Below are 27440 nucleotides of genomic sequence, written 5' to 3'. Positions count from 1 at the left end.
AATATCCCTGTACCTCAAAACCAAAATAGCTAGCCCGCCCCAGCTCAGGGATCACTGCCAGATTCCAACTCCTGGTCTCGCACCGCACGGACTTCGACAAGGATGATCATACAGTCTACATTCTTTTATTACATTTTAAGAAATTGTTTTAATTGTAACGTTTGTATTGGTTTTAATTAACTATACATAATAAATTTACTTACCCCAAACCTAGCCCTGAACCCTAAAAATACCACTGTACCCCAAAACCCACCCTTCCCCTGAACCTTAAAATACCCCTGTACACCAAAACCCAAACCTACCCCTCAACCCTTAAAATACCCCTGTAACCCAAAACCCAAACCTACCCCTGAACCCTAAAAATACCCCTGTACCCCAAAACCCAAACCTAGCCCTGAACCCTAAAAATACCACTGTACCCCAAAACCCACCCTTCCCCTGAACCTTAAAATACCCCTGTACACCAAAACCCAAACCTACCCCTCAACCCTTAAAATACCCCTGTAACCCAAAACCCAAACCTACCCCTGAACCCCAAAAATACCCCTGTACCCCAAAACCCAAACCTAGCCCTGAACCCTAAAATACCCCTGTACCCCAAAACCCAAACGTAGCCCTGAACCCTAAAAATACCCCTGTACCCCAAAACCCATACCTATCCCTAAACCCTAAAACTACCCCTGTACCCCATAACCAAAAACTATATCTGTACCCTTAAAATACCCAAACCCCCCAAAACATATACACCTATACCCATACTTACCTTATCCAAACATTTAAAAAAACATGCTTTTACCATTCATGCATTTACAGCGATTTTCGTTGTAAATGTATGCGTGGTAAAAGCATATAAAATGTAATGCCATGCATTATAATGGCATTGCGGAGTCATGGTACTTTCGTAATGAAAGTATGCGGAGTGATGGTATGCGGAAAGAAAGTTGCGGAGTAATGGGTGTTTACCCTCCCCCGGTAAGTACATTGGTGGCACGGCGGCCCACATCTCCAGCAACATACTCATATTTTTTCACCACCCATTTGAAAAATGCACAGGTCTCTCTCATTGATGGCCAGCACCGACATACACTTTTAGACACACCTCCCGCCACAAGTTCTAGAATTGCGAACTTTGGAGCTGGGGAGCTACGTTCGAATCTCGGCATCAGCTCAACATCCTGTGATTCCAGGCAAATCGCTTTCAGCCTGATTCATCAAGCTGATTTGCGCTCTCAAAGGGCCAGATTCTGAGAATCTGGCCCTTTGCGAGTGCGATTTTTGCATTTGGGATTCATCATCCCAAATGCAAAAATCACTATTACCGAAATCGCATATTTGCGAGGAATTGGATTTAAGGAATCTCTAATAGAGATTCCTTAAATGCAATTCATCAACCAATTAGAAATAGCGAAATCGCAATATTTGGTCTCAATTTACCACCAAGTCTTACTTGGTGGTAAATTGCGAAAATAGTGTAAAAAGCACTTTAGTGCATTTTTTTCTTTTGCATGTTACACACACACATGTCCTTTGGACATGTGTGTGCGCAACACCTGTTCAAATGTGCATTTAAGGGGTGCTACAGGGTGTCCTTTGGACACCCCTGGCACCCTTAAAATCGCTATCTTATTTGCGAGTAGCAAATTGCTACTCGCAAATAAGGGATACTCCCCATTCATTCCTATGGGCCGTTTGGCCCATAGGAATGAATGGGGAGTTATTCCTTATTTGCGAGTAGCAAATTGTTACTCGCAAATAAGGAATGTGTAGGAATCGCTATTTATTTAGCAATTCCTACATGAATACCGTTTTGCGAGTCCTCAATAGCGATTCGCTATGAATCGCTATGAGGGGCTCGCAAAACGGCCCGTTGATGAATCAGGCTGTATGTCTCCCCGTGCCTACCACAAATGAATGTGTTCCCATTTAATGTAAATTGTGCTAATGCCATGTCATCGAGTTCGCGCTATATAATATTGCAAGGAAAAATAAAGTAGGGAAACTCGAGTTCACACACTACTGAACAAGCACTCTTAAGTGCATCAGCAGTGCACTGTGAATCGGAGCGTTTCACAGGCCTGTCACAGATAAGAAATGCTATCAAAACGAAATCCTACAAAACAATATACTACTGTCCGGCAGCAATTCATACCCGGACAACGTCGGGACGGGCTGCTAGTCCAATATAAAGAACAGCCAACACGTGTTGCGTCTGTACCTGGTACATACAATGACTTTCTCAAGGCTACTTGTTGTTTCTTAACGTTTTCAAAATTCCAATAGATACGACGGAAGAACTGCAAACTCAGTACATAATCTCCACAGTGTAAGAGCTATAATCAGGTTGATCCTTTCTGCTGAAAAAGTGTAGACGCAGTGAGTATGGTCCACGCTACAATGCGCGCTCCAATATACGTGTTTCAATAAAAACCTTCCAGAACCACGTTAATAAGCAGCTGCAAGGAGTATGGAGTTCCCAATGTACGTCGGTCTGTAATCCAGGCAATACACTCAAGTAAGATATAAGCAGCTTGCAAAGAACCTCCTGAAGCAATAACCTTCCTTATGGCAGCAAGAGGTCACACAGTAATGGGCAAACCAACCTTAAGAAGTAAGATCCGTCTGTTTAAGCAGGCTCAAAATCCACTGTCCCTGCGCATGATAACGCTGTTTCTGAGATCACATTATTTGTGATGTGCTCAAGCACAGATTAGCATAATTAACGCTGCACAAAGAGGAACAAGCCCTTTTCCTTGTGAAATAGATCCAAACAAACAAACCCACGAGTGCGCCACAGCGAGACATGTGGTTTGAATTATCGTGCCCGCGTTTGGGCACGATAATTTAAACCACCTGACGGCCGGTGCTCTTAATAGGCACCAATAGGCCGTGCGTGGAGCAATGTGCCCGCCTTTGGCCAATTGTGTGCACTCTTTCATAAAAAGAAGCAGGCAAAGGCCAATAGGGTGCCCCTAAGGAAAAAGCACACGCTCGTGCGTGTGCCATTCCTAGGTCAGAAGCTGAACGCCCATTTTTACCTACTAAATGTCTCGTGCTGCGCAAGCAGTACTGTGCACTGCAACGCTAGGAACGGACCTAAAAAACTGAGTAGAAAGGTGACCCCGCAGAGAAAAAACACTGTCATGGAACTAATCACGAAAAGGAAGCATTTAAGCGAGTGGGTATGGTGTAGCGGCTAAAGCGGTTGATATTGAAGCTGGTGAATAAGGTTCGAGTCTAGGTAGGGATGGTCAACATACTGTGATTCTGGGAAAATCACTAAATTCACAGGAGCCTCACAAAGAGACGAGTACATCTGTGACGCAACTAGTGCTCATGTAAAGCGCTCTGATATCTTTCGGGTGGAGTGTCCGCTCTATAAATCTAAAAAAAAATAAAAGGTTGTGGGAGTTGGAGGACTGAAATAATGTAAACATGTCTTGAAAAGTAACCAGAAATATCTAAATGTATTCATGAGGATTTAGAATCCCCTTTATGCGTAGAAAGTTAAACACAAATAATGTGAAAACAAACATAATGATTGCTTATAAAACTAATCGTGTGACATTTTTGAAATGTTGTTAAAATAAATACAATTATTCTTTGCAAAATATATGGACCAAACTGTAACAGACATCAATAGGACACAAACACCGTTAGCCATTAATCCTACCCACCTATAAATAGCCATTAATTGGATCAAGCCGAAATGTCAATAAATGAGCCACAAGAATAAATAACAAGCATTTGCAATGCATTCGGTCTCGCCTTTGAGACCTTATTTATTTATTTATTTATTTATTTTAGTGTTTTATAGAGCGCGAACAAAACATGTGAGGGTATCAGAGCGCTTTACACGGTTTACAGAGGTGAACAAACAAAAAGTCTTAAAGTGCAGAAATATACAAACTGGTTGGAAAGGGGCAGGGGTGCTGGGAACATAGGGGAAAAAAGGGGACACAAGTGTATAGTTACAATTATAGTTAGAATCAGTAAAAACAAAAGCCCCACATTTTCTCTGCGGGGTGAATTGGTGATCTGAGGAAGAAGCAATAGCCTTAGATTCATCAGGCACACTATGGTGGTTGAGGGCAGGCCTTATACGAGGAATTTACCCATGTGAAAAGTATTGGCCTCCTTCTTGAAATGTGCTAGAGAAAGAATTCTTCTGATGGCGGGTGGGAAAGAGTTCCAAATTCTTGGTACTGCCCCGGAGAACGCCCTGTTGTAGGTTCTTTTTTTCTGAAAATGGGCAGGTTGTAGCAAGAGGTTTCTAGTGGACCCGGAGTTCCTGCTTCCTCCAGATACCACTAGTTGCTGTGCCAGATAAGCAGGGGAGTTTGCGTATAGAGCCTTGTGTGTAATGCATGCCAGTTTCAGCTGTATTCTGGCCTCTAGAGGGAGCCAGTTCAGCGCTTTCATATGTGGAGAGATGTGGTCGAATTTCCTAGTGACGGTGAGTAGTCTGGCATCTGCGTTGAGGCAGGCTTTTAAAGGTGCCAAGGAGATCTTGGGTTATCCCGTGAGGGTGGAACAGCCATATTCCAATCTAGAGATGACTAGTGCTGCCATTTTTAAGTCAGGAGCATTGAAGAAAGGTTTCAGCTTCCAAACGTAGTTCAGGTGGAATCTGGCTGATTTAGCCGTTGAGTTAATGTGGTCTCGCATGTTCAGGTTACAGTCGAGGAGTATGCCCAGAGATTTGGCAGAGTCCACAATGGTCAGCGGGCAGTTTAAGGCTGTGATGGCCTCGGTCCACATCTGAATCTCCGGGTTGGCTTTTGAAGGGGAGATTAGGAGAAATTCAGTTTTCTTTGCGTTGAGTTTGAGTTGGTTAGAGGCTAGCCATTGGACGGTCAGTTTCAGGGTCTCGTTCAGGGAGAGGATCTCCTTAAGCAATGAAATATTGATGTATATTTTGTGTCGTCCGTGTACATATGGTAAGAGATGTTGGCGGTATGAAGAACTTCGGTGAGTGGCTCTAAGTAAAGATTAAAGATGGTGGGGGACAGGGTTGAACCTTGGGGGACTCCAACCATGATCGGGGTGGGAGCTGATAGGTTGACGTTAATGAGGAATCTCTGAGAAATGTTGTGGAGGAAGGACCTGAACTATTCTAAGACAATGCAATCCAAACCCATCCTGAGTTTAAGGCGTTCGAGTAGTTTTTCATGGTTGACTGTATCTAAGGCGGAGAATAGATCCAAGAGGATTAGAAGTCAGGTTTCGCCTTGGTCTAGGGCTTGGAAGGCATCGTCCACGATGTGGAGCATAGTAGTTTCAGTGCTGTGCCCCGGTCTGAATCCAGATTGGAATTCATCAAGTAGGTGGAAGTTGTTGATTGATAGAGCAAGATTTCGCATATTACGTGACTTGCTTGAGTCATGAACCTCGAATCATTAATAACTCCGTAATCCAATGTGTATGTCTTACTAATTTCCCTTTATTTTGGATGTACGTGTATCTTAGAGACGCTTGCTTATGTGGTTTACTAAAACGATTAACTCTTGTCCATAAAATGGCCGCCGCTTGGGAATTTTATACTGCGCATGCGTTAGTCACACTCACGTGACGTGACGTAGTTGCAGTTCTGGTGGGAAAATGTGCGCATGCGTAATAGCCTCAAAATGGCTGCTTGTGTATTAAACGTGGTGGAGCTTGCGCAAATGCTCTTGTGTCATTGTTTATTGCACTAATTCATAATTGCATAGTATATTATTATAGTAAGAGATATAAAGTAGCTATTCATGAGATGTAGTAAAATCATTTATTTCAATGTTTTAATTTGTTTTCGCTTACTTTTCATGTACCGCGATAATTGGGGGTTCTAAATGAGACGAGAACCATCTTGAAGGTCCCTTCTGCGCATGTCGCGCAGCCAGGGAGAAGTCAGCCTTGAGCAGTGGAACTCAGCCAGCTGGCAGACACAGTCAAGATGCTCCTGAGAAAATGACCTGCGACCCAGCAGGACGGAGTTGTCTGTACCCAAGTTGAAACATTTGTTAATATTCCATTGTATTCCAAAGATTTGTCTCGTGAGAACCCCAAATTCACTAGGCGGTCCCTGAGTATGTAAATCTAGGCTTGTAGAAAGTTTGTTCTGATTGGTGTGTTAACCTATCCTACATGGGGACCAATCGAAATTGGGGATTCTGACACTTTGCAACATTGGGGGGTGGTACACTGACCCGAAAACAGTATATCTAGCCTAGGTTCAGCTAGAGAAATTGTCCGACTTGTCTGAATAGCTGACCTGTCACTGACCCAACGCTCTCAATAGGTGACTGATACAGAGGTGCTGCGGAGCACTCTGTCCGAATTTGACCATAGACTCTAAGGTTTTACTAAACCTTAAGTGCTGGCGGAGCACTTTGCTGGGGAATTCACTGACCCAATCGGGGGTCTGACTGATAGCTACGGAGAGGGTGGAGCGCAGGCGTTGCTTCCGAACTGCGGGTGCTGGTCGTGCCTTGGTGGTCCTGTCCTGATCCTAATCTGGTTTTCCTGTCCTGTCTTGGCGTGTCCATTCTGCATCTGCTGTCCCATTGAGGACTGTCCTTCCTTGGGGTTTATCCTGTCCTTAACTGACCCGTAGCCAGGGTTGGTTTTCACACCAGTCTAGGTAATTATAAGTGCGAAACCCTATACTGCACTTTCTATTTTTCTGTCTTTGCTTCAATAAAGACATACCTTTGCATACGTAATTTTCCATGCTTTCCGCAAATCTTCTAAATGAAAAGTCCATGCATTAATTTCCATAGCCTGTTCCTATGTTTCCCTACCTTTTAGAGTACATTAATTTCAGCTGTCTATGAACTATAGATGTGGTTTACAATTTTATGGCACGACACTGAGGCCACATTATGCAAATCTCCTTTATTACCACAGCTCAGTAGCAACAATTGAAGAATATAGAACTTCAATGAACATTCTGAGTAAGAATAAAATTCCTTAGAAACCATCTCTCATCCTTCTTTGTTGCTGCTGCTCAGAAAGATAAGTATCTCTCAAACATCCTTAGATTTACTTTCATTATTTGATACCTATATGTGTGGGTAATATGTTACTTCTTAAGGGTGACAGCTGTGTTTTACTGTGGGAATTTCTTCCCCTTTCCAGACTCCTTTTTAAACCATATTGAGTAATGTTAGTTTAAAACTATTTATTTTACTAGAAAATGCCTGTGTAATGATAATGCTTGCTTATCGAATTCCTAATGTTTCATGTTGGAAATCACCCCTTACACACTTACTTTTTTTTATTTATTTTTTATTTTTATTGCAGAATTAGAAATCAGACCTTAGTACAGGTTAATCGATACACCGACCCCATCATGTAACATATAGCTGACATAATAAGTGTACACAGCCATTTAGCCCACATCCCGGAGGTTGGGCGGCGCTTCAGAACCATCAACCAAATCATTACATGAAGATATTACATTATACCCCCTTTCAAGGCGGTCGGTTAACGATAATATTCAGTATCTGCTTTTATTCCCCAAACTCCCGCCCCCCTTGCACCGACAAACTGACATTTACGTCTAGTAGCTACCAACGGCAATAGTGTTCCTCTTCCCCATGCAATCAGTCTTTTGTCCCTCGAGCGTCCCTCGCCAGGGTACTACTGTGACCTCTATCTGGTCAATCGCGGTCATGCCTCAAGGACATCCTATAACACCATCTAACTACATACCCTACCTGTGACGTCTTCCTAGACTGTGTCGCAGTGCCTAACTATCCCCATGTCTCGTCCCTCCCCCCACCCCTTTCCAACTGCTGCGAATGCGGGCCCTCGACATCCATATCAGCCCTGGAGCACACTACTTGTCGGGATTTGCTATTGGTCGCGTAAGCATCATGGCTGTCCGTCCCTTCAGTCCACCTCGTCCTCAGCTCCCACCATATAATCACGCAAAGCCTGAACCACAGTTTCCCATGCTCTCGCCATATCCAAGCTTCTCTCGGCACCAGTTCTGGTGGCCTGTCGAAGTCTTATAGTGCTCTCACATCCGGACCACTTCAACAACTCGTTCATCCACCTCCTCACTGAGGGACCCTCCTTAGATTTCCAGTGCCACGTTATCTCCCTCTGAGCCAGCATGAGTCCAAGGTCAATGAATTTACTAGTGACTTTCGTTCGTTTAGTATGGGGGAACCAGAGCAGCAGGCATGCCGCCATATCAAAGTCCACTTCCCTATCTGTGACCCTGTTCAGGATGTCTCCCACCTCCGGCCAGTACGTCCCCAGTTTCGGACATCCCCATAAAAGATGGTCCAAATCAGCCGCAGGCATCAGGCATCTCGGGCACTTTGCATCATGCACCCGAAAATATCTGGTAATCCTCTCCGGGGTCAAGTAAGCCCTATGGATGACGAAAAAATGCACCTGCTGGAAACGAGCGTTCCTCGTACCCTTCCAGGTGCGACCTAGAATCTGACTCCAGGCCGCTTCCGGTATGGGCCTGCCTAAACTACCTTCCCATTTCATTCTTAGTGCTGAGAGTGGTTCCAGTCCCTCATTTAACATTCTGGCGTGGAGGCAGGTCACCGCTTTGATCGTGCCCGCCACCATCACCACATATTGGCATGCCATCGTCACCTCCGGTTCAGCCAATCCCTCCCTCCAGTGTTTCTGCATCGCTGCAATCACTGCCGCGTGCAGCAGAAAGGATCCGTCCGGAAGGCCAAACTGTTCCTGCAATGTCTGGAATGGGACCAGCACCCCATCCAGGTATAGATCTCCCACCATCTGCACACCCAGTTCCTCCCATACTAATAGCTGGGACCAGTCACCGCCGTACGGTAATGCCGTCAGCATCCCCAACGGTATTTCCGGTGCATACGGTCGGGTTCGTTTCGCTCTCTTCAGACTCCTCTGCCAACATAATTTAAGCGTGCGTTCCTCTATCGTGAGGGCCCTCATATCCAGTTTCTGTTGCATGATTATGTACGACAAGACATGCCTCTGGATACCAAGCCCACGGTCACGCTCTGGTCCTCTGAATTCCCTGGCGACGTGTTGGGTCAGAACCTGTAGTTGCGCTGCTAGGTAGTACAATTCAAAATCAGGGACCGCTATTCCCCCCTCTAGCTTGGGCCTAGTTAGTGTATCTAATGCTACTCTGCGCCTCCCGTGACCCCAAAGGAAGCCAACCACCAGCATCCTCAGTTCCCTGAAGACCCGCTGCGGGATCCAAATCGGTAGTGTCCTGAAATAGTAAAGCAGCCGCGGGAGCGCTACCATCTTTAGCAACGCCACTCGCCCCATCACCGATAGAGGGAGGGAGGCCCAAAAGGTCATGCTACTCTTCAGCGCGCGCACGCAACGTCCAATGTTGCCTTCCAGCAGGTCCTCGGCCTCATGATAAATGCGGACTCCCAGGTAAGTGAAACAGGAGGGTTCCCATCTCATCTCCCCCGTGAGTGGAGGGCACGGTGTGCCCTCCCGAAGCGGGAACACACAGGTCTTTGCCCAATTCACCCTAAGGCCCGACAACCGCCCAAATTCAGCCAGCATATCACCCGCTCCCTCCAGAGCTAGTTCGGAGTTCGCCAGGTACAATAAGAGATCATCCGCATAGAGCGAAATATAATGTGCCTCTGCTCCCAGCGTAAGTCCCTCATACATGACCCCCGACCTTGCTCGCGCTGCCAGTGGTTCCATCGCTAACGCAAACAGCAAGGGGGACAGTGAGCAACCCTGCCGCGTCCCCCTGCATACAGGGTAGGCTGCAGATATAAGCGGCCCCAATCGTACCCTAGCCGTAGCCGACGAGTAAAGAACTCTCGTCCACCGCCTGAAGCCGTCTCCTACCCCCAGTTTCGCCAGCACTGCATCTAGGTATCCCCATTCAAGGCTGTCAAAAGCCTTTTCAATGTCGACTGACAATACCGCGGGGCCTTGAGGGGACGCTCTAGATGCGTCTAAAAGTCTAACCAGGCGGCGTATATTCATTGACGTATTCCTGGTCGGGACAAAGCCCGCTTGGTCTCTGTGTATCAGTGTGGTCATGTGCGGTAGTAATCTGGTGGCCAATATACGGCTCAGGATCTTGTAATCTACCGTCAGCATAGACAGGGGACGATAAGAAGTGACATCCAGTGCATCCCTGCCTGGTTTAAGCAGCGGCACCACTAGTGCTTCCCTCATCGTGGCAGGCAAGCGTCCCAGCACCGCGGCCTCTGAGTACGCCACCAGCAGGCTGGGTGCCAATAGGTCAATAAACTTGGCATAGAACTCTATTGGCAAGCCGTCCACTCCCGGAGTTTTATTCCTGGCCATGTGTTTGATAGCTACCCTAATTTCAGCAACCGTTACGGGCCCTCCCAGATCCTTCGCAGCCTCGCTATCTAGGACTGGGAGCTGGACCAAGTCCAAATAATCATCTATCTCCGAGATCCCCGCCTCCAGCTGGCATTCATATAGTTTCGTGTAGTAGGATTGAAAGCGCGCTAAGACCGCCGGCTGCGAGTACACTACTTCCCCTCGGTCTGTCCGTATGCTCATGATTGGGCATCCTCTAGGTTCCGGGTCAGCAAGTTTGGCCAGGAGCGTACCTACTTTGTCCCGCTCCGCATGCACCTTAACGGTATACAACTTGTAGTCATAACACCGCAGCCTTTCAGTTTCAGTTGCTACCAACTCCTTGGCTTCTAGCAAGCGCTCCTGCAATTCTGGATGGTTAGGTCTTCGCAGTTCCAGACCCCTCAACACCTCTTCCGCTTTCGTCAAGTCATTCAGAACCGTTGTCCTCACATTCGAGAATTTACCCATGCATACACCTCTCACCACCACTTTCATCGCATCCCATTCTAACGATCTGGTGGAGGCCGAGCCCTCGTTCAGCTCAAAGTAACTTTCAAAGCCCTGCAAAATCGTGTCACTGAACACTGGGTCTTCGAGCGCATCAGGCCACAGCCGCCATGTGGGAACCGCTGATCTCGCCTGCTGCCACCTCATTGTCAGCAATAGGGGATTATGATCTGATATGGTCCTAGCTAGATATTCCGTGTTAGTTATTGCAGCCGCTACAAGTCCACTACATAACACTGAATCCAGTCTAACATGCAGTGCGTGTATCGCTGAGAAGAAAGAATAGTCCCTAACCTCAGGGTGCTGTTTCCTCCACACATCGATCAGTCCCCATCTATCCTGCCAATCCTGTCTGTGCGCGGCTAGTCTACGTACTGGGGAATCGGTCAGGGGCGGGTGCGATCTGTCCAGCAACACATCAGTGATCGAATTAAAGTCCCCTCCTAATATGACTGGGCCTGCCAAGAAACCGGCCAGCGATCCCGTTAAACAATCAAAAAATCTGGCCTGATCCGTGTTAGGGGCATAGACACTACAGAGAACCACCTCCCTGCCATATAATCTCCCCTCTATCGCCACATATCTACCCTCCGGGTCCAACCGCTGGTTCACAATCTGGAACGGTATCCCCGCCCTTATCCATATCAGCACTCCCCTGGCAAATGCTGAGTATTTGGTGCCAACCACCTGACCCCGCCATCTCCTCTGCAGTGCAGTGCATTCTTTCTCGATCAGATGAGTTTCCTGCAGCATTGCTATCTGGATGCCCCGTCGCACCAGATAGGCATGGACCTTGCGACGTCTTTCCATCGTTCTCAGACCCCGGACATTCCATGTGATGCATTTTAAATCAGGTAACGTCCCCATTAGTTTCGTTTATGCACAATATCAATGATAACCAGTAGGTACCCACATCGCAGCCGCTGTACCCCCCTTGCAAAACACCCCACAAAACTCCCAGAACCCCTCTCCCCAGGACAGGACCTAATAACCCAGCTTCAGCCCTGTTCCAAACCGTCAGCACAACACACATAACACTAATCTGTGGTCGTTACCACAGAAGGCCTTAAGGGCCACAAGGGGGTGAATGAGCGCCGACCTAAGATGGGCAGAGGCCCCACCCCGCGCCCCAGATCCCTTACTGCAGTCACAACTCCATGCCTACGGGTTCAACGGATAAATGGATAGTCCGTCCCAGCATGGAACGCAGTTCCAAACAGTTCACCGATACGTCACTCATTAAACAGCCCATCTGAAGTTTGTGGGGTGACTGCTGGACCCTTCACACTCCCAGAGTCCGAATCGTCACCTCCGGATTTCTCACCCACCTCCTCGGAGTCCGATCCCCCCGATGTCTTCTCCGGCTGCGATCCCGTTATAATCGCCGTTGCGGCCAAGGCCCCTTTCTTGTCAGCCGCCATTTTGGCATCTCTCATGGCTTTTTCGATTTGATGTCGTTTACGAATGCGCTGTGATTTCCGTACCGGGCCCGACTTTTGCCTACTCCTATCGCCTTTGAACGAGCGGTCAGTTCCCGCCCGGTACAATTCAAGCCAAGACCATGCTTCGTCCGGAGTTTGAAAGAAGTGCGTGTTCTCATCCACGATCACCCTTAGTTTGGCCGGGAAAAGCAAAGAATACTGAATCCCCTCTTCCCTCAGTTCTTTTTTAACTGGTAAGAAGGATGCTCTTTGTTTTTGGACGTCCTGTGTATAGTCCGGAAAGATAGTAACGTTGTTATTGTCCACCTGGAATGGGCCCTGTGAGCACGCTCTCTGAATCAGCAGATCGCGATCCTTGTAATGCAATAGTTTCACCACCATCGGCCTAGGTGGCCGGCCCGGCTGAGGTGGGCGGGCTGGCACTCTGTGTGCTCGCTCTAGGGAGAAAAATGGAGACAGACCCTCCGGTGCCACCACCGTCCGGAACCAGTTCTCCATGTAGGATCCAGCGTCGTTCCCTTCGATTTTTTCCGGAAGGCCCACCACCCGTACGTTGTTCCTCCGATTGCGACCTTCAGCATCTTCAGCCCGCCGTTCCAGTGTGGCCAAACGACCCAGGACATCAGCCAATTTACGCTCCACAGTCACCACCACCGGTTTCAGGTCTCGAAGCAAGGATTCATTGTCCTTTACTCTATCTGAGAGCTTGGCGTGATCCGCCTTCAAGAGACCCAGCCCCGTTGCAACCTGCGCTATATCATTATGCAGCGATTCCTTCGTTGCGGTTATTGCTTCCAGTATGCTGTCTAGGCGTAGGTTCAGCCTTTGTTCTTGTGCCGACGCATCCGGTGGGGTATGGGTTCCGCCATCTTGGATAGAGGAGGTCATAACATCATGGTCACGCTGCACCTCCGAGGCGCCACCGATCGCCGCCATCTCCGTTTCTTCAGGCGTGTCTCAGTGCTACCTTAATGGGTCCCTGGATAGGGGCACCCCGTTCTCCAATGTCTTAGTCCTCACAGCCCAAAGAGCGTTCACCCCCTCACGGCCTGCAGCTAGCTCCCCCAGTTCTATTTCGGTTCCAGGTCCCCTGCGCGTAGGTATGACCGGTAGTCGTGTAGGCCTCCCGCACCTCCACCGCCGGGGCCGGGACAGCGTAGAGCAGCCTCAATGAGTCAGCAGTTCAGCCTGGACAGCGCCGGCGGGCGTCCTCCAGAACCGACTGCGGCAGCTGTTCAGGGACTCCCCGCCGTGCAAGGTGTTCGGTGCAGCGCCAATCCCCGCTCCGAGGTCGTTCTACCCTGCTTGATATGGGGCCAAGCAGCTTCCACCAGGTCAAGGCTCCTAGACACCACCGTGTCCCGCGAAGATCCTGGTCCACTCCCGCTGCCAGTTAGGAGCTCACAGGCCGTGTTCTTCAACCCTCGCGCTGGTTCTCCCGAGGACCCAGTAGCCGTCCAACAAAGGGCAGAATATGCTCACGTGGCCGCCATTTTGGGGAGCGGGGAGACGAGCACTCCTGTCGCCGAGTCCTCGCCTGGAAAGTCTGTCACACCTCCTCAGCTCCTCTCCAGTCTCTCCATCCGCCGGAATCTCGGCCCGCTCACTGCTCAAGGCCGTCGTCCTGGCTCAGATCAGGTGCAAGCCGCTCCGCGGGCTAGCTAGTCAGTCCTCCGCGCCGCCATTTTCTGTGGTCGTCGCTTGGTTTCTTCGAGCCCCGGAGCCGGGCCTTCGCTCCGTTTCCAATGTTCTGTCGGTGTACGCTCCCCTCTCCGCAGAAGCCGCACCTCACACTGCAGTTCGCACTGGTTGGGAGCCCCGAAGGCAGGATTTACAGGATAAATAGCGGGATCAGGAGCGGAGCAGCTCGCTCACACAGCCATCCCGGTCGGCGTCCAAGCCACGCCCCCCCACCCCTTACACACTTACGATAGGAAAAACTATCTCCGGGCCTATTGCGGACCGGACTAGGAGCAGAGTTTACTTTTGAATCAACAGCGCCAGCGCGGGATCTAGACTTCAGCTTCTCACCATCTCCCATACCTTATCGTGCTTTACTTCTTCGGTCACCTGCTAAAGCGGCGTGATCGAGTACCTTTTTAACAATCGAGCCGCATCCTGAACTTAACGTTTTGGGCACTTCTCCGACCCCCTCCGACATAGCAATGCTCGGAGAGGGAAGGATTAGAGGAATTACCCTAGGAAGCGGCTGACGCACGTCGCATGCATGCGTGACGGCCATTTTGAATCTTTGAGATGCCCCCATTGTAATGCATTAGGCGGCCATTTTTAAAAGACTGGGATCTTTCCCTGTACTCTTATTCCCTCGATCTAAGTGACAGTTACACCGATTCCTTTACCGGACATCGCGTTTTACACAGCGTTTTTCTCGAATTCCTTCAACTACTTACTAATCTTATGCTAAAAATCATTTTTCATTACCATTATCGATCTCAACCATAATTATATTTTAAAAAATGTCAGAACCTATTCCTAACATCGAAGGACAATTGAAAAAAATGGTTAATAAGGCCTTTGAGAAGGTCCTTGTCTCCATTGATGAGAATATCAATAAAAGGTTTGAAGCCTTGACATCCCCACGCCCATCCACTAGCGGAAATCAATCAAGAGCAAGTAAGGCTCCCAAAAAACGGGCAATTGGAGGAACAGAACACAAGGGTTCTAAAAAACCTAAGACCACCTCCGCCCCTTCACGCCCTCGGCTTGGTGACAACAATGGTGCCTCGGGCACCCCATTCGGGCAAGTTGAAGGCCCAGACCCCCCTATTAATATCGATTCCGAAGAAAATTCAGATCAAGAAATAGATCTATCTTATTCGTCTGAATTTAATACTGATGAGGATGAGGCACAAAACAGGGGAACAGGGAGCTCTGATGGGACATCTAAGGGCCTAGATAAAAACATAGCCCTACTAGACCCCTTTGGAGACCCTATGTTCGACCCACTCTTAATTAAACACCCTCTGTTCCCCGAGTGGGCTCCCTCCCAACATGTAGGAGAATACCTCTCATTCTGGCTACGAAAGGAGATCCCACAAGGGGTCAGGACAAGACTTAGATCTGAATGTCCCAGACCTTCCCTACCTAACAAAATAACAACTACACCTGAGCTTGACCCTAAGGTGGTAGCATTCATCTCAAAGACCTCTCGAGATCCTAGAAAGGGACTAGATAAAGGCCTTAGGTCCTGCCAAGACCGCCTACTCGACTCAATTGGCCCAATAACAAAAATCTTTGAGATAGTGGAAACAGCATATTTAGAGGACCGACAGGTCGACCCTAAAGAATTGAGAGAGTGGGTCCAGAGGGCTATATGTCTAATTGGTAATGCCAATACCGCTCTATCTATTTTTATTTATTTATTTATTTTTTATTTTATTTTTTTACATTTCTAGAGCGCACTGTTACCCGGAGGTGTCCTGGCGCTAACAGAACGAACTGGTGTGTGTGGGTCAGTACTTTAATGTGTGAAGAGCCATGTCTTCAATGTCTTTCTGAAGGATAGGAGATCGGGCGATTGTCTAATATGAAGGGGAAGCTTGTTCCAGGCTACTGCGGCACCTAGGGAGAAGATCCTACCTCCCCATCTAGCTTTCTTAACTCTAGGGACCGACACTAATGCCTGCTGACCAGATCTGAGAGATCTTGTCGGTTTGTACCAGAGGAATAGTTCCTTCATGCAGCTAGGGCCCAGGTCGTGCACTGCTTTAAAGACCACACAGAGTGTCTTGAAGATAATTTGTTTCCGCACTGGCAACCAGTGAAGTATTGCCAGGCCCTGAGCCACCGATACGAACTTAGGTGTATCTGTAATCAGGCGTGCGGCAGCATTCTGTAGTGTCTGGAGTTTGTTTAATACGCTAACTTGAGCGTTCAGCATAAGGCTGTTGCAGTAGTCTAACCGCGAAAGAATTAGTCCGGTTACCACTGTTTTTCTGTGCTCTTGCTCCAAAAATGGTAGCACTTTCCTAATTGTTTTAAGCACGAAGTAGGTAGAAGAGATCAGGGCATTGATCTGAGGTTTAAAAGATAGTGTATCATCCACCAGAATGCCGAGGTTCTTCACCTTAGTCACAGGGGCGGGCAGAGTTCCCATTTCTTCCGGCCACCATCTCGGGGACCAGAAGTTGTCTTTAGAGCAGAAGATTAGCACTTCTGTCTTCGAAGAATTCAACTTAAGACAGTTTTGAGCCATCCAAACCCCCACTTCTCGCATGCAGCTTTTGAACCTATCCGCAGTGCTATCTAAGTCCCCCGGTCGCAGAGACACCACGATCTGCGTGTCGTCCGCATAAGCTGTAAGGTTGAAGCCGAAGTTTCGAATTATCGGGGCTAGAGTGGAAACATAGACATTAAAAAGGGTCGGGCTCAAGGAGGAACCCTGGGGTACTCCACAAGGAAGTGTAAAAGGGCATGATTCAAAATCCCCCAGTGTCACTGACTGAGTCCTGTTGGAAAGGAAGGCCTGCAGGATCTTCAGCGCCTTATCTTGAACTCTGCATGCCCTCAACCGGTCCACCAACAACTTGTGATGGACCGTGTCGAAGGCCGCGGAAAGATCCAGCAGGATCAAGGCGGCTCTGCCTCCTCCGTCCAGCACTCTTTTAATGTCTTCCACCGATTTAATTAAGGCGGATTCCGTGCTATGTTCTGCACGGAACCCATGTTGGGATGGGTCCAGATGTTGTCCTATTCTCAGGAAGGTGCTTAGCTGCGTATTTAAGAAACCTTCCATGATTTTGGCTGGAAGGGGCAGCCTTGCAATAGGCCGATAGTTGTTTAAATCGGCTATGTCCAAGTTGGTTTTTTTAAGGAGTGGTAGGATGGAGGCTCGTTTCCATTTTGCGGGGAATTCCCCACTATCCAGCAGGAGATTAAGGAGGGGCGTGAGGCCAGCTGCAATAGTAGAAGAAAAGGGATCTTATTCAAGATCGACCCTAAACTAATTGAGCTAGCGAAAAACGACGGGGACAAAATACTCAAGGCTTTCTCTTTGGAGAAGAATTCATTAAAGACATGGCAAGATATGTCGGAGCATTTAGCTCAATACAAAAGTCGCAAAAAGATATAAAAAGAGTTTTCCAAGATCGTGTTTTTACACGGGCCGGGAGAATGCGGGGTCGTTTTCCCGGCCGAGGAAATTCAAATTCAAGACCCTTCATGTCTCGTGGAGGAGGCAGATTTAACACCAACAACTCCGGCAACTTTGAACAATTCTATCCTCAAAGACAAAGATCCCGTGGCAGAAACTTCAGAGGTGAGAGAAGACAACGCTCCTTCTCTGCAGCTAAGAACCTTGTCAGACCCTTCAGATACCCCTCCAAAGGTGGGAGTCAGACTACTCCAGTTTGCTGGGAACTGGAACCTAGTGACCAAAGACCCCTGGGTACTCAATACCGTAAAGGGTTACAAAATAGATTTTATAGACACTCCCTTTCAGATAAGGACACCAAGAGAGATCACCTTCTCTGGCAAGGACAAGATATTAGTTTCTCAAGTAGTCCAAGAACTCTTGAAAAAAGGCGCAATAATCGAGAGCTTTTCTGTGGGTTTCCTGAGCAATATTTTCCTGGTGGAAAATAAAAATAAAGAACAAAAACCTATGATAAATTTGAAAGAACTAAACCAATGGGTGGTTTACCAACATTTCAAAATGGAGGGAATTCCCCTCCTAAGAGATGTTCTAAGAAAAGGAGACTGGTTAACGAGACTCGATCTAAAAGACGCATATCTGACAATTCCTATCTGGAAACCCCATCAAAAGTTTCTCCAATTTACATGGGAAGGCCATCTGTATCAGTTTTGCAGCCTCCCTTTCGGCCTTTCTTCCTCCCCCTGGTGTTTCACCAAGGTACTTCGACCCGTCGCGACTTGGTTGAGACAAAGGGGAGTGAGGATGATTATTTATCTAGACGATATCCTTTTAATGGCCCAGTCAAAAAAGACTGTCTCATTCAATACAGATCTCGCAATACGCCTCTTACAACACCTGGGTTTTGTTATAAATCTAAAAAAGTCATGTATAATTCCTTCTCAGCAAACCCAATTCCTAGGCTTTTTGGTAGACACTGTGAAGACAGAACTCCGTCTTCCCAGCGACAAAGTGAGGAAGGTGAGGAAAGAACTGAGGAAAACACTTCTTATGAAAGTCTTTCCTCTGAGATACCTGGCGAAAATCCTATGCCTTCTTTCCTCCACAATTCAGGCAATATTTCCAGGACCCCTACATTATCGGGCACTACAAAGACTCAAATCAAGACACTTGAGATCCAACGGATCATATTCCCAACTAATTTCTTTAGACCAAGAATCGAAAACCAAACTACTTTGGTGGCTCAAGAATTTAGAGGCATGGAATGGAAGAGCCATTTTCGGAGAACTACCAGATTTAATAATAGAATCAGATGCGAGTTTAGAAGGCTGGGGTGCCAGATGTGGAAACTCGTCAACAGGGGGCCGCTGGACCCAACAAGAAAAAGAATTGCATATCAACTGCTTAGAGTTACTAGCAGGTTCATTTGCGGTTCGTTGTTTCACTCAAGATTCAATGAAATGTTGTGTAACTCTACGAATGGACAATGTGTCAGCAGTTCGCTACGTCAGCAAACTGGGCGGTCCCCATTCCAAAGATTTGACAGACTTAGCGAAGGGCCTATGGTACTTCAGTTTGAACAAAGGTATTTCAGTTGTTGCGGAGCATATTCCCGGACTGAAAAACGAAGTTGCAGATTGGTACTCCAGGAATTTCAGGGACTCCAGCAATTGGAGACTGAACAGAGATGTGTTCCTATCCATCCAATCGATGTGGGGCCCATTCACAACAGATCTGTTTGCAGACCGTATAAACACCCATCTGAAAGACTTCTTCAGTTGGAGACCAGACCCTTAGGCCACGAAAGTAGATGCCTTTTTACAAGACTGGACAAACCTAGCACCTTATGCTTTTCCCCCCTTTTCAATGCTCCCTCACCTTCTCCTCAATGCCCGACGTTACAATCAGAGCATGGTCATGATAACCCCCCTTTGGAGATCCCAGGCGTGGTTTCCAAATATTCTGGAAATGAGCATAGATTTTCCAATTTTAATTCCTTCTTTCAAAGAAATCCTTCTAGATCCAGAGGGTCATAAACATCCCCTTGTAGAGCAGGGCCTTCTAACTGTTACGGCATGGAAGATTTCAGGAGACAATGGAGAGTCCCTGGACTTTCGTTAAATGCTTTCAGACTCATTTCTGAGTCTTGGGCGTCTGGAACAAGAAAAGTGTATAGACTGGCATGGAACAAATGGGTTCGCTGGTGCATTCAACGGTGTTACGATCCCATTTCAACTGATCTAGTCAATTTTATCAATTATCTTTCAGATCTCTTTACTTCAGGTCTGTCTTACAGAACTGTTAATGTTTATAGATCGGCGATCTCAGCCGGTCATTCCTTAATTAATGGATTATCAGTTGGACAAAATCTTCTAACTAAAAAGATAATGAGAAGCATGAGGGTTTTAAACCCTCCTGGCCCAAAATATACCACACTGTGGGACGTTACTCTTGTACTTAGGACCTTATCTTCATGGGGAGATAATTCTTCTCTTTCACTCAAACGCATCTCATTTAAAATTACTGTTTTATTATGTCTGGTATCTTTTCGAAGAACTTCAGACGTTAAGGCTTTAGACATTTCAAGTAGGGCCTTTCAACCTGAAGGAGTTTGCTTTTACCTAAAGAAAAGAATGAAGACTCTGTCCTCTACTATTTTCTATCCCTTTTTCTCTACGAATGATAGACTCTGTGTGGTTAAATGTTTAAAAGAGTATGAAAAAAGAACGAAACATTTAAGAATGAATGAATCACAACTGTTAATTTCTTATAGATCTCCTCATAAAGGGGTCTCTTCCCCAACCCTTGCTCGATGGGTAAAAAACGTCATGCATGAAAGTGGTGTTGATATATCCATCTTTGGTGCTCATTCCTTAAGAGGTGCTTCAGCCTCAAAAGCTTTCTGTTTAGGTGGAGGATTACAAGACATCCTTAGAGCTGCAGATTGGTCAAATGATAGTATGTTTAGAGCATGTTATTTCAAACCAATACCTAATGTGATTGATAATGTTCTTAATGCACTTTAAACTTGCATAATGTGGCCTCCGTGTCGTGCCATAAAATTTAGATTTTTCACAGCCTGCTGGGCAGAAAATCTAGATTTTATTAAGGACACGGAGGCTAATATTATCCCACCTCTTTTTCTTAAACCCTCCCAGTTGACTGTTTTTACGATATTTACTTTTTCTTTCAGAATAATTCACTCTGGATTTTTTGGCTATGAAATTTGGATCTTCAACCTTTGATCTTCAAGTTTATCTCACGTTGATCTTTCTTCGCAGTTTTGGACAAAGAAGGATGAGAGATGGTTTCTAAGGAATTTTATTCTTACTCAGAATGTTCATTGAAGTTCTATATTCTTCAATTGTTGCTACTGAGCTGTGGTAATAAAGGAGATTTGCATAATATTAGCCTCCGTGTCCTTAATAAAATCCAGATTTTCTGCCCAGCAGGCTGTGAAAAATCTAAATTTTCCCTTGCAAACTGAGTGAAATACCATTGTTAGATTTATAGCATGTTCCTCTTTTTCACCCTTCCTATAGAATATAGGATTTCATACGTCCCAATAGTGTAATTCTAGTACGAACATAAGTTTGCCCATTTATAGACGTTCATCTTTAAATCTGCTTAGTGTATTTCCCTGTTCTAAATGGTTGCTTTGATTTATTTCCTATACGGTTATGTGCTTTTCGTTATTTTGATTATTGATTGCCTTTTGACTGTAAACTTAATGTTTTCCGAAACTGAATCTTAGATAAACTTTTAAAACTTTTCAGTTGTCCGTGGTCACTTAACGAATACAAAGTGAGACATATGTGGGTATTTTTGTGTTATCTGCCTTTCCTTTTACAGCTAGCTCCCTGATCCATTGTGGATCATAGGTACCCGTAACGGTGGATTGGTAAGTCGGGTACAAGAGAAATAAATAGGAAGGAACCAGGGTTACTGGTAGTAGAGAGTGAAAGGTCACCCGATTAAGGTATATGGGTTTGATTGGAGAAAAGTACATGGGCCTAGTACGTGTCTGGTGAAATTATTGGTCGGGTGACCCGCGATCTCTATCAGTAATTTTCTGGTAGCAGAGGTGATGGTTAGGGACTAGATAAAGTTAGGAAGGACTAGTTAAGCTAGATAAGTTGGATGCTGCTAAAAGTTTTTTTTGTGTGTTTATGCTGCTACAAAGGTAAACATTGGTGAATTGATCACTCACGTGAAATGTTTTGCTTTGAAAAAGTATGAAATGTTTTAAATTGTTTTTCTTATTACTGTACTGATATATGTATTAACACATTTGTTAGTAAAATGTTTCATGTTGTTGGGAATCCCCGGGGAATTGAATAGCGAGTGGTGAAGAGAATCCACTTGCTTTGAGGTCACTGGCTTTAGGAAAGTTGGTGCAGGTTAGGTAGAACTGGAAGCACTAACTAGGGTTTCTGAATGTATGTATGAATAAATGATAGCAACGGGAACGCTGACAAAAATCCTATTGTGATATAACCTAGTAAGGGTCACATCGGAAGGAGTAGCAGGTTCGTCGGAGCTTGGGTGATAGCAAAGGGGTTCGCGGGTGAAACTTTAGACTTAGAATATATCCCAGAAAGTGGATGAGTCTAAGGAAGTAACAGGTTCTCCAATGCTTGAGTGAAGGGTAGGCGGAAGAGATCTATCCGTAGTGTGTGAAAAGTAAATGGAAGAAGTTTACTTGCAGTGAAAAAATCTTTACTGTCTAGACACTTGAGTACAGTGGCGAATGTGTATTCGTTGTTAAATAACAAAACACTTGCACTTTAGAGAGAAAGAAATTAAGTTTCCGTTACCTTGTGAAGGAGGGAGTCAGTTGCGGAGCTGCTCTGACGTCACTCTGTGCCGCGCTGGGATTGGTAAACGCAGCGGGTGTGTAGCGGAGCTGAAATTGTAAAGGAGGGGTGAGTGCCGAAGCGTGAGAACCTGTCTCGCGAAAAGGCCGCGCACCCATTGGTCGAGATTATTTGAATTCGTGCATTACATTGGTCGCACGGAAAATAAGAGACGCGTTTAGATTGGGAGTGATTTTGTAAACAACAGTCGCTTGAAGGAAATTATATGTGGCATTCGTATAGACCACATACTAGACCTGATCCGCGATATTTAGGGTGTGAGAACGATCAGTGGAAAGGGCATAAAACCGACATTATGTACGGAAATAAGAGAAAACTATCACTTGTAAACAAGGTGAAAAATTATTTAAAAAAAGACAAACCGATTAGAACCAGAGAAGGTGTTGTCATTCCGCCACCTAATACTCCCGCATCGTTCATGATGTTTGATAAAGGGTACCACTCATGTGTATGGTTGGAAAACTGGGCGAAATACACAAAAGATGACGGAATATTGGCTTTTCCGTTAGAAGGTACATTTAACGGCAGGATTCTATTTAATTTAAGAACCCGAATGAATGATTTACATCCCAGACCTAGATTAACGCAGTATGAAGCACTAGAGGAATGGGAAATCAAGGCTTTTGAAAGGGATAAGCCCCGAATGAATAAAGGGTTAACAAAATTTTATCCAAAACTGAAACAAGAGACCCGTGACAAAAAGATGAAACAGTGGAGACAGAATATGATTGTGGAAGGACTGTTTCCAATGATGCCCATGGGTGGTCCTCCTGGGGGGGAGAAGAAAACATAAAAATGCAAACATTGGGTGCCCATTGGGGAGTCGGATGATGAATTGTTAGATGACATGTTTATAAGAAGTCCGCCTCCTTATAATGAAGGACACCGACCTTCTAGCGAAGGGGAAAATTCTCGAAGACCTCCGCCCCAGGATGAGGCCAGATCCGCAAGTGTAGGAGGGAGTTGTCAAATACCTCCCCATACCGAGAGTTTAGGACCCATAGATGCAAGAGATATTTATCCTAGAATACCCGCTAGTGGAGAAGCGAGATACTCACGCGAAAGAGACTTTTGTTCTAGACCTCCCTACGAAGGTGAGGCAAGACCATCAGGTTCAGGAATGCCGTTCTTAACACCTCGGTATGAGGAAGAACGAAGATCCCTAGGCACAGGAACTTCGTACCCAAAACCCAATTATGGTGAAGGACCAAGTGAGACACATCCCACTGCCCCAAGTTGTGCTCCAACTTTGACCCCACAGGTATTACATGACAATTCAGTCGAAAGGATATTGGAGGACAGGGAACGAGAGGCCCTAGCAAAGCAGAGAGCTGAGATAATTCAGAAAATCTCCCAGTTAAATACAAGCCCTGAAGCATTGACAATCCCAGTAACTATTGGACCAGTGGTTCCATTGTATGGGGACCGACAAGGGAGTCCAAAAACTCCAGTTATTACCCCAGTTATAGCACAGCCGAGACCAGAACCCTTAATCGTAGATGATCAGACAAGTGAGTGCGAGTCTGAGGTCTCGCTAATGGATCTGCCCATTAGGGACACAGGGAGAAGGATGCAGAAAAGACATAATCCTTTTAATACAAGGGAGATTCAAATGGAATCAACTTCAGGTACTAAGAGTGTCACTCTAGTGACTCCTGAAGAAATCGAGAGATGGAGTCGAGAATTAGAAAAACAAGTTCAACAGTCGAAACCTTTAGATCTCTATAAACTGAGAGTAGAAATAGAAGAACTAATGGCAGGAAATGTAGGATTAGACAGACTAAATACCTACTCGGAAGAAGAACTGCTGTTTATCTGCAAGAGCCTTACTCGAAATGTTAGAGTACTCCATGAAAAACTGACTGACACTGCAGCTACTATGGGAATAGATATTTCAAAATCAAAACCTTTGCAAAAACCGTACAGAGCAGATTTCTCGGACAAGGATCTGGAAAACCTGAATGTGTCAGGGAAGAAGGCACAGGTCAAAGAATTATTAACTGTGTTGCAGAAATGGGTAGACGTAGAAAGATGGAAAGCCAGATGGGCCAAAAAGAAAGATGAGGCTAGATCCAAACAAGCGACTCCTGAATTCGTACTAAAGGAAGCTGACAAACCAGAGCAGTTATATCCGATGCGCGAAGTGCCAGGTGGAAAATACGTGCATGTTCCATGGTCCAGACAGGATATTGTGTCCTTTACAAATGATTTCCCTAAATTACGAGAGAAACCTGTGGACTGGAATAGGCAAGTGGAAAGGTTTGTAAAGGTACAGAAATGCCTGTGGAAAGACTTGGATGGGTTCTTTGATACAGTGGTCCCTGTAGATTTATGGACCGAGTGTAAGATCGCCATAGGTTGGCCTAGTGAGGAATACCCGAGGGACCCTAACACAGGAGCACCCTCTGATGACGTGATGAAGAAATATGATCAGGTAATTCTACACATGAAGCAAAAAGTGCCTGCAAAAGAAACTGATTGGACTAAGATAGATAGAACCACGCAGGAAAGGGATGAGACTGTGCACTCTTTTTATGAAAGACTGTTACAGGTGTTTAAAACCTACAGTGGTATAGACAACATCGAGATGAAGGACATGACCCACTTCATTTACAGGTTTGTAAATGGTTTAAGACCTGAAATTTGCCAGTGGATTAAAGACAATAAGATTTGTTGGCAGTCTAAGAAAATGGATGAGGTCCTACGGTACGCAAAGTACTGTGAGGATGAGATGGCAGAAAAGCGAAAGGCTTTGAAGGAAAAGGTGATGTGGGCACAAGTAAAGTTAGCCGAACAGCAGGAAAAGCAATTGAGTGAAATGAATAAGAATACCCAAAATCAAGGATCTGGCGGTGGAGGGAAGCCCAAGGTAAAAATGAGCAGAGAAGAAGCTAAAAAGAAATTTCCCTGTCACCAGTGCGGAGAAATTGGGCACTGGAGAGACGAGTGTCCATATTTACAGCATGATAATACCCAAACCCCTGATTTAATTCCACAGACGCAGAATGAAAAACCAAGAAAGACCCAGCAACAGGTAAAAGCAAGTCAAGTGCCCCGAGCGCCAAAACAAAATTATAAGGGGAAATCACCGCAGGGTGACGACATAGAAATCTGGGGAGGCAATGAGAATAGAAATGCAGCAACTTCGCAGTTTCTGTTGAATGACACTTTTCTCTGTGACGACCAGTACTGACGGGGCCTGAGAGGGGAGGACGAGGAGTGTGTACTTGGCGCCTCCTTGCCGGTAGACCAGTCAGGGCCATACATTGAAGGAAAGGTTGATGGAAATAATGTCACCTTTCTATTGGACACTGGTGCTACCCGTTCTACTGTGAGAACAGCGGACGTTCCAAACCTACCCCTCTCGGGAGAAGCAATCCAAGTAGTGGGTGTATCTAATCAACTGATTAGTACCCCCGTTACCGAGCCCATGGAGATCACAATAGGGAATTTTAAAGAAATGCACAGATTTGTCGTTTGTGATACCAGTCCTGTAAACTTACTAGGACGTGATTTGTTGTGCAAAATGAACTGCACCATCTTTTGCACACCAAAAGGCGTTGAAATTCAGACCCCAGACGAAGATGGCATATACAAATTAATGTTAATCAGACCTGACTCAGAAATTGAACGAATGACTATAGAAGACTTACCTGAAGAACTCCAAAAGACAGTGAAACCAGAAGTATGGGACTTTACTGGAAAGGATGTAGGATTAATGGCAAATGTAGACCCCATACAAATAGCCATGAAAGAAAATGCAGTTTACCCCAATACCAAGCCATACAAAATGGGTGCCGAAGTGAGAGCAGGAGTTGCCATTGAATTACAAAAATTGCTAGAAGCAAACATCATACAAGAAGTGATGAGTAGCCCATGTAACTCACCCATAATTGGAATCAAGAAACCTAGTGGCAAATACAGAGTAGTGCAGGACCTGAGAAAGGTAAACAAAATTGTGGTTCCTTGCTGTCCTATTGTCCCGAACCCAGCAGTGATCCTATATCAGATTCCCTGGGATGCTGAATGGTTCACTGTGATAGACCTATGTCATGCATTCTTTTCAATCCCATTGCATCCAGACAGCAAATTTCTTTTCTCATTTGCTTTCGACAGTCACGTGTATGTTTGGAATCGGGTCCCCCAGGGGTACACAGAAAGCCCCTCTATCTTTATTCAGATCCTGAAAAAGTGCCTTGAATCGTTAGTCTTACCTGGAAAGTCTGTTTTGGTGCAATATATCGACGACCTCTTAGTGGCGTCTAAAAGTCATAGAGATTGTGTGATTGACACCATTGCCTTGCTGAATCACCTAGGTGAAAAGGGACATAAAGTGGCCCCTGAAAAATTGCAGTTCTGTTCAAAGTCAGTGAAATATCTGGGGCACCAGATAGAAAAAGGCATCAGAAAAGTCACTTCAGAGAGAGTCAGAATAATTCAAAAGATGCAGTTACCCCGTACTCAGAAAGAGATCAGAATGTTCCTTGGGGTTGTAGGTTACTGCAGGCAATGGATTGTGGGATTCGCAGTCCTGGCAAAGCCTTTGATAAATATGACAAAGAAAGGAGCAAAGGACCCAGTAGAATGGGATGATGAAAGCTTAACAGCATTTACTAAATTACGAGATTGTCTGTGTACAGGCCCTGCTTTAGGGATGCCTGACTATTCTAAGGAGTTTGCCTTGTTCTGTGACACACGAGACAATTGTGCACTGTCAGTCTTAACCCAGGAGCATGGTTTGACTAGACGTCCAGTGGCATATTTTTCTGCCACTTTGGATCCAGTGGCTGCCGGATTACCAGGTTGTCTGAAAGCAGTAGTTGCAACTTGCACGAGTTTAGAACAGAGTGAATCCATTGTAATGGGACATCCTGTAACTGTGTATGTTCCTCATGCAGTTGTGATTTTGTTGACCCGAACTAAGACTCAGTATCTCACCCCTAGTCGGCTGACTAAGTACGAGAGGATTCTCGTGGGTGCTGCAAATGTAGTCATTACTCGGTGTAATATCCTGAATCCAGCCACCCTACTCCCTGACTCAATGATTGTAGAAGCTGAGGGAGAGAACGAGCATGACTGCATTGACCTGACAGAATTCAGTACTAAACCCCGCCCAGACATTAAAGAAATGCCTTTGCCTGTTAAAGATGAAGAACTGTTTGTGGATGGCTCATTTATGAGACACGAATTAGTAGG

This window comes from Lissotriton helveticus, chromosome 2_2, assembly GCF_964261635.1.
Source record: "Lissotriton helveticus chromosome 2_2, aLisHel1.1, whole genome shotgun sequence".
In the NCBI taxonomy this organism is placed as follows: domain Eukaryota; kingdom Metazoa; phylum Chordata; class Amphibia; order Caudata; family Salamandridae; genus Lissotriton; species Lissotriton helveticus.
The sequence above is the reverse complement of the archived record's forward strand: the minus strand, read 5'-3'. Positions refer to the sequence as shown.